The sequence below is a fragment of the Xyrauchen texanus genome, chromosome 37, assembly GCF_025860055.1.
Source record: "Xyrauchen texanus isolate HMW12.3.18 chromosome 37, RBS_HiC_50CHRs, whole genome shotgun sequence".
Lineage (NCBI taxonomy): Eukaryota > Metazoa > Chordata > Actinopteri > Cypriniformes > Catostomidae > Xyrauchen > Xyrauchen texanus.
In genome coordinates, this window is record NC_068312.1 from 39,710,515 (window position 1) to 39,718,014 (window position 7,500).

General features: G+C 35.2%; 1 pseudogene; it reads left to right on the forward strand.

The window, feature by feature from the left end:
- The window catches only part of LOC127630607 (rasGAP-activating-like protein 1), a 25,442-nt pseudogene that overhangs the window by 780 nt on the left and 17,162 nt on the right, over positions 1-7,500 (forward strand).

Here is a 7,500-nt window from a genome sequence, read left to right on the forward strand (position 1 = left end):
TTGTACTTCGTTCAGTTACGTATTGCTCTATATAATATCAGATCTACTGTGAAAATGAACAATGCACACAGCGAGCTGATGGATGATTACTTACATAAATGTATTCCTTAGCTAGAGCACTGCTCAGCTGATATGGAGGAGTTCTTAGTTATTATGGGCACACATGATGGATTAGGGACCACGTCAACCCACAAAGGGCTCTCACAACTTCCCAGCATGCACTGGTCCGCCATGAATCACAAGTGACTCACCTCTCACCCACGAGATCACGGGAGGAGTTTTGCTCAGTTTGAGAGTTATTGCGAATGTAAACCCAAAGTCTGATGGCTGGCTATGTAAACATAAGAATGGCATACTAGCAAACTACATGCACTATTTTCTGCTTGAATACTGTGCACGGTCTGTGAATTGTCTATATGCATAGAATACACGGACAAAATGCAACATAACCACCGAGCAAATGTAGTAGATCATAAGGGTTTTCCATCCATACAAAAAAGTGTATTCTTTTGAGGAATGCTGTTCCAAACCTACTCCATGACTCATGACATTCCCTGATGTTCATCACAGAATGAAACAGAACGTGTCATGTGTGTGTTCTCCTGTAGGTTTAGATAACTGGTTGAATCTGACTCGTGTGGATCCAGATGAAGAGATTCAGGGTGAGATTCATTTGGCTCTGGAACTCCACAGGGACGCTCAGAGGACCTGCCTACACTGTCACATCATTGAAGCCCGGTAAGAACCAGAAATATTCTGATCTACACTTTTAAAAGTACCTGAAATACATTTTCAGACTAGACTGATGCCATACAAGATCTTTAAGTTCCTACAATGTCATAAGAGATTTTTAAGTTCCTACAGTGTCATAAGAGATCTTTAAGTTCCTACAGTGCCATAAGAGATCTTTAAGTTCCTACAATGTCATAAGAGATCTTTAAGTTCCTACAGTGCCATAAGAGATCTTTAAGTTCCTACAATGTCATAAGAGATCTTTAAGTTCCTACAGTGCCATAAGAGATCTTTAAGTTCCTACAATGTCATAAGAGATTTTTAAGTTCCTACAGTGTCATAAGAGATCTTTAAGTTCCTACAGTGCCATAAGAGATCTTTAAGTTCCTACAATGTCATAAGAGATTTTTAAGTTCCTACAATGTCATAAGAGATTTTTAAGTTCCTACAGTGCCATAAGAGATCTTTCAGTTCCAACAATGTCATAAGAGATTTTTAAGTTCCTACAATGTCATAAGAGATCTTTAAGTTCCTACAGTGCCATAAGAGATTTTTAAGTTCCTACAATGCCATAAGAGATTTTTAAGTTCCTACAGTGCCATTAGAGATCTTTAAGTTCCTACGATATCACAAGAGATCTTTAAGTTCCTACAATTTCATAAGAGATGTTTAAGTTCCTACAATTTCATAAGAGATGTTTAAGTTCCTACAATGTCATAAGAGATCTTTAAGTTCCTACAATGTCATAAGAGATGTTTAAGTTCCTACAGTATCATAAGAGATCTTTAAGTTCCTACAGTGTCATAAGAGATGTTTAAGTTCCTACAGTGCCATAAGAGATCTTTAAATTCCTACAATGTCATAAGAGATGTTTAAGTTCCTACAATGTCATAAGAGATTTTTAAGTTCCTACAATGTCATAAGATATTTTTAAGTTCCTACAGTGTCATAAGAGATCTTTAAGTTCCTACAGTGCCATAAGAGATCTTTAAGTTCCTACAATGTCATAAGAGATCTTTAAGTTCCTACAGTGCCATAAGAGATCTTTAAGTTCCTACAATGTCATAAGAGATCTTTAAGTTCCTACAGTGCCATAAGAGATCTTTAAGTTCCTACAATGTCATAAGAGATTTTTAAGTTCCTACAGTGTCATAAGAGATCTTTAAGTTCCTACAGTGCCATAAGAGATCTTTAAGTTCCTACAATGTCATAAGAGATTTTTAAGTTCCTACAATGTCATAAGAGATTTTTAAGTTCCTACAGTGCCATAAGAGATCTTTCAGTTCCAACAATGTCATAAGAGATTTTTAAGTTCCTACAATGTCATAAGAGATCTTTAAGTTCCTACAGTGCCATAAGAGATTTTTAAGTTCCTACAATGCCATAAGAGATTTTTAAGTTCCTACAGTGCCATAAGAGATCTTTAAGTTCCTACGATATCACAAGAGATCTTTAAGTTCCTACAATTTCATAAGAGATGTTTAAGTTCCTACAAACCCATAAGAGATCTTTAAGTTCCTACAATGTCATAAGAGATGTTTAAGTTCCTACAGTATCATAAGAGATCTTTAAGTTCCTACAGTGTCATAAGAGATCTTTAATTTCCTACAGTGTCATAAGAGATCTTTAATTTCCTACAGTGTCATAAGAGATCTTTAAGTTCCTACGGTGCCATAAGAGATCTTTAAATTCCTACAATGTCATAAGAGATGTTTAAGTTCCTACAGTGCCATAAGAGATCTTTAAATTCCTACAATGTCATAAGAGATGTTTAAGTTCCTACAATGTCATAAGAGATTTTTAAGTTCCTACAATGTCATAAGATATTTTTAAGTTCCTACAGTGTCATAAGAGATGTTTAAGTTCCTACAATGTCATAAGAGATTTTTAAGTTCCTACAATGTCATAAGATATTTTTAAGTTCCTACAGTGTCATAAGAGATGTTTAAGTTCCTATTATGCCATAAGAGATCTTTAAGTTCCTACAATGTCATAAGAGATCTTTAAGTTCCTACAATGTCATCAGAGATTTTTAAGTTCCTACAATGTCATAAGATATTTTTAAGTTCCTACAGTGTCATAAGAGATGTTTAAGTTCCTATTATGCCATAAGAGATTTTTAAGTTCCTACGGTGTCATAAGAGATCTTTAAGTTCCTACAATACCATAAGAGATTTTTAAGTTCCTACAGTGTCATAAGAGATCTTTAAGTTCCTACAATACCATAAGAGATCTTTAAGTTCCTACAATATCATAAGAGATTTTTAAGTTCCTACAATGTCATAAGAGATTTTTAAGTTCCTACGGTGTCATAAGAGGTTTTTAAGTTCCTACAATACCATAAGAGATTTTTAAGTTCCTACAATGTCATAAGAGATTTTTAAGTTCCTACTATGTCATAAGAGATCTTTCAGTTCCTACAATGTCATAAGAGATCTTTCAGTTCCTACAGTGTCATAAGAGATCTTTAAGTTCCTACAGTGTCATAAGAGATGTTTAAGTTCCTATTATGCCATAAGAGATTTTTAAGTTCCTACGGTGTCATAAGAGATCTTTAAGTTCCTACAATACCATAAGAGATTTTTAAGTTCCTACAGTGTCATAAGAGATCTTTAAGTTCCTACAATACCATAAGAGATCTTTAAGTTCCTACAATATCATAAGAGATTTTTAAGTTCCTACAATGTCATAAGAGATTTTTAAGTTCCTACGGTGTCATAAGAGGTTTTTAAGTTCCTACAATACCATAAGAGATTTTTAAGTTCCTACAATGTCATAAGAGATTTTTAAGTTCCTACTATGTCATAAGAGATCTTTCAGTTCCTACAATGTCATAAGAGATCTTTCAGTTCCTACAGTGTCATAAGAGATCTTTAAGTTCCTACAGTGTCATAAGAGATCTTTAAGTTCCTACAATGTCATAAGAGATATTTAAGTTCCTACAATACCATAAGAGATCTTTAAGTTCCTACAATACCATAAGAGATCTTTAAGTTCCTACAATGTCATAAGAGATATTTAAGTTCCTACAATACCATAAGAGATCTTTAAGTTCCTACAATACCATAAGAGATCTTTAAGTTCCAACATTTTCATAAGAGATCTTTAAGTTCCTACAATGTCATAAGAGATGTTTAAGTTCCTACTATGCCATAAGAGATCTTTAAGTTCCTACAATATTATAAGAGATCTTTAAGTTCCTACAATATCATAAGAGATTTGTAAGTTCCTACAATGTCATCAGAGATCTTTAAGTTCCTACAATATCATAAGAGATTTGTAAGTTCCTACAATGTCATAAGAGATCTTTAAGTTCCTACAACACCATAAGAGATCTTTAAGTTCCTATGAATCCATAAAATTCCTTATAAATAAGTTCCTATCAGTCATGGCTTGGCTGATTAGCTTGATCCTGTTTGGCCCAGTATGTAGATGCTGTAATTGTGTAGTCTGATATTACATAACGAGTTTGAGAGGTGTTTGAGTTGTGTGTGTGTGTGTGTGGGTAAAAGTGCTCTCATTAGAGCAAAATGACACTCAACAGCTCTGTAATCAGCAGGATGATATTACAGAGAGCTGTGATGAAATGTGATCAGTCAAGTGATGCCAATGACTTAACATCCATCGCATTAATGCTGCAATTTATGTAAGTGTCTGAACTGTGAAGGATTGTTTAGTTGAATGTGTTGGGTGTTTTCATTCGTTACAGAGATTTGGCTCCACGTGATATCTCTGGTACCTCCGATCCTTTCACCAGAATCATCTACAACAACATCAGCGCTGATACATCGGTGAGAGAATGTGTCTTCATCCGTTGTCATGACTCTCAACACATTTCTTGCGACACTGATCTTTAAGTTACTACAATGTCATAAGAGATATTTAAGTTCCTAATATGCCATAATAGATTTTTAAGTTCCTACGATATCATAAGAGATCTTTAAGTTCCTACAAAGTCATAAGATATCTTTAAGTTCCTACAATGCCATAAGAGATCTTTCAGTTCCTACAATGTCATAAGAGATCTTTAAGTTCCTACTATGCCATAAGAGATCTTTAAGTTCCTACAGTGTCATAAGAGATCTTTCAGTTCCTACTATGCCATAAGAGATCTTTAAGTTCCTACAATGTCATAAGAGATCTTTAAGTTCCATCATTTTCATAAGAGATCTTTAAGTTCCAACAATGTCATAAGAGATCTTTAAGTTCCTACAATACCATAAGAGATCTTTAAGTTCCTACAGTGTCATAAGAGATATGTAAGTTCCTACAGTACCATAAGAGATCTTTAAGTTCCTACAATACCATAAGAGATCTTTAAGTTCCAACATTTTCATAAGAGATCTTTAAGTTCCAACAATGTCATAAGAGATCTTTAAGTTCCTACAATACCATAAGAGATCTTTAAGTTCCTACAATGTCATAAGAGATGTTTAAGTTCCTACTATGCCATAAGAGATCTTTAAGTTCCTACAATGTCATAAGAGATGTTTAAGTTCCTACTATGCCATAAGAGATTTTAAGTTCTTACAATGTCATAAGAGATCTTTAAGTTCCTACGGTGTCATAAGAGATCTTTAAGTTCCTAGAGTGTCATAAGAGATTTTTAAGTTCCTACAATGTCATAAGAGATCTTTAAGTTTCTACAGTGTCATAAGAGATCTTTAAGTTCCTACAGTGTCATAAGAGATTTTTAAGTTCCTACAATGTCATAAGAGATCTTTAAGTTTCTACAGTGTCATAAGAGATCTTTAAGTTCCTACAATGTCATAAGAGATCTTTTAAGTTCCTACAGTGTCATAAGAGATCTTTAAGTTCCTACGGTGTCATAAGAGATCTTTAAGTTCCTACAATGTCATAAGAGATTTTTAAGTTCCTACGGTGTCATAAGAGATCTTTAAGTTCCTACAATGTCATAAGAGATCTCAGCATATGTCTTGCGACACTGTGTTTGTAGTGTAAAGTTGACTTTAGTTAAATAGTAGCAAATAAGACAAGACAAATCATTATGTAGAAACCAAATACTACAGTGACAACAGTTCCATTTTGTGACGCACCGACTGTGTTTGTGTCAGATCATAAAGAAGACACGGTTCCCACACTGGGACGAGACTCTGGAGTTGTGTTTGGATAACGTAGAGGATGATGGAGGAACCATCATGGTGGAGGTCTGGGACTGGGACATGGTGGGCAAGAATGACTTTCTGGGGAAGGTGAGATGACTGACTCGAGTCAATTGTAAAACATATCTTATGCCTGACATTCACGCCATCTGTGAAATGGCAATGTCACTTTTAACGATTTTTAACGATTAATGTTTGTTCCAAACCCATATGACTTTCTTCCTTGGAACGCAAAAGGAGATGTTAGGCTGAATGTTCAGTCTCATATCTCTAACAGCTCCGGACGTAGCTGGTGTTAAATCAACGATAATGCTGTATAACATTTGCATTATTACACGGCTCTCAGGAATCCTCAATTGCGCCATCTAGTGGTGGATAGTGATATCATAAAGTAATATCAGACCGGTCATCCGGGTATTGCGAGTCATCTTTCCTACTTCTCGTATCACCCTGTGATCTCTTCAAGTAAGTTAATAAATTAATGTTTCCCGTAATCCGGAGGTGTAATTCAACTGTTTCTGGAGACTCAGCAGTATCTTTCTTTTCTTAATCACACCATTTCAAAGCAAATCAGTATTTTGCGCACATTTATACATTTATTTGGCAAGTAGTCATGTAATAAGCAGGATAATTTTATTCGCATTGGATAAATCCGTCTGCTATATGACTAAATGTAAACACAAGAGCCCTTCGATTCACGTCGGGGTCACCAGTATTGAGTGTAATCTGATTACAAAGTAATTAGTCACTGTAATCTAATTACTGAAATGCTGAACATATGTGTTTAATTGTCTCTTTAGGTGGAAATTCCTCTGTCGGTGTCTGCACAGAACTCCAGTTCTGCAGCGCTGGTTTAGATCTAATGCCACTGGGAAACACAGAAGATGACGCTGGGTGTGTGTTTATATAATTAGTTATAATATGGGGTCAAATTTATCCCCAAAAGTGAGCAAAATCTGACATAACCGCCCTTTGGGTACATTTTTGGGATATTTTATTTGGAAAATCAATCTAGGTATAAATTATTATTAGGGCGGAGCACCCGATGGTGCGAGGACTTTATTGTTCTTCTAGGAGTTTATAATTTTTTTCCCAAATTAGTCATTTTTGAGGGCCTAAACATACTTGATAACTCGTGAAACTTTCCACACGCATCAGAAGTGGTGAAAATGTACATCTGATGGGTTTAAGAATTAGTTGTAGCAAAATGGCTCAATAAGCGCCCCCAAAACTTTCAGCGATGTGGCTTTACTCTACGTTTCTCCTACACGTCATGAAAATGGGTACACGTGTGTAACATGCCAATACCTACAAAAAGTATCTTGGACCCTTGCCCTAAACTCAACAGGAAGTCAGCCATTGTGATTTTTCTCTGGACATTTCCAGGCCTTGTACTTTAACAAACTCCTCCTTCATATTTGCTTATTGTAATATAAAGGCCTTGGCGATGCTTAATTGCGAAGCTTTTGAGTTTTACTATGCAGTGTGGCCATGGCGGTCTGTCAAATTTGATGTTTCAGCCATGAAACAGGAAGTTATAACTCATGTTATATGTGCAATCAATGTCCAATATGATCCAAAGCACATGTTTGATAACAGTCCGGCTTGAATACATTTATGAGCCAATATTCAGTTATAGATATAG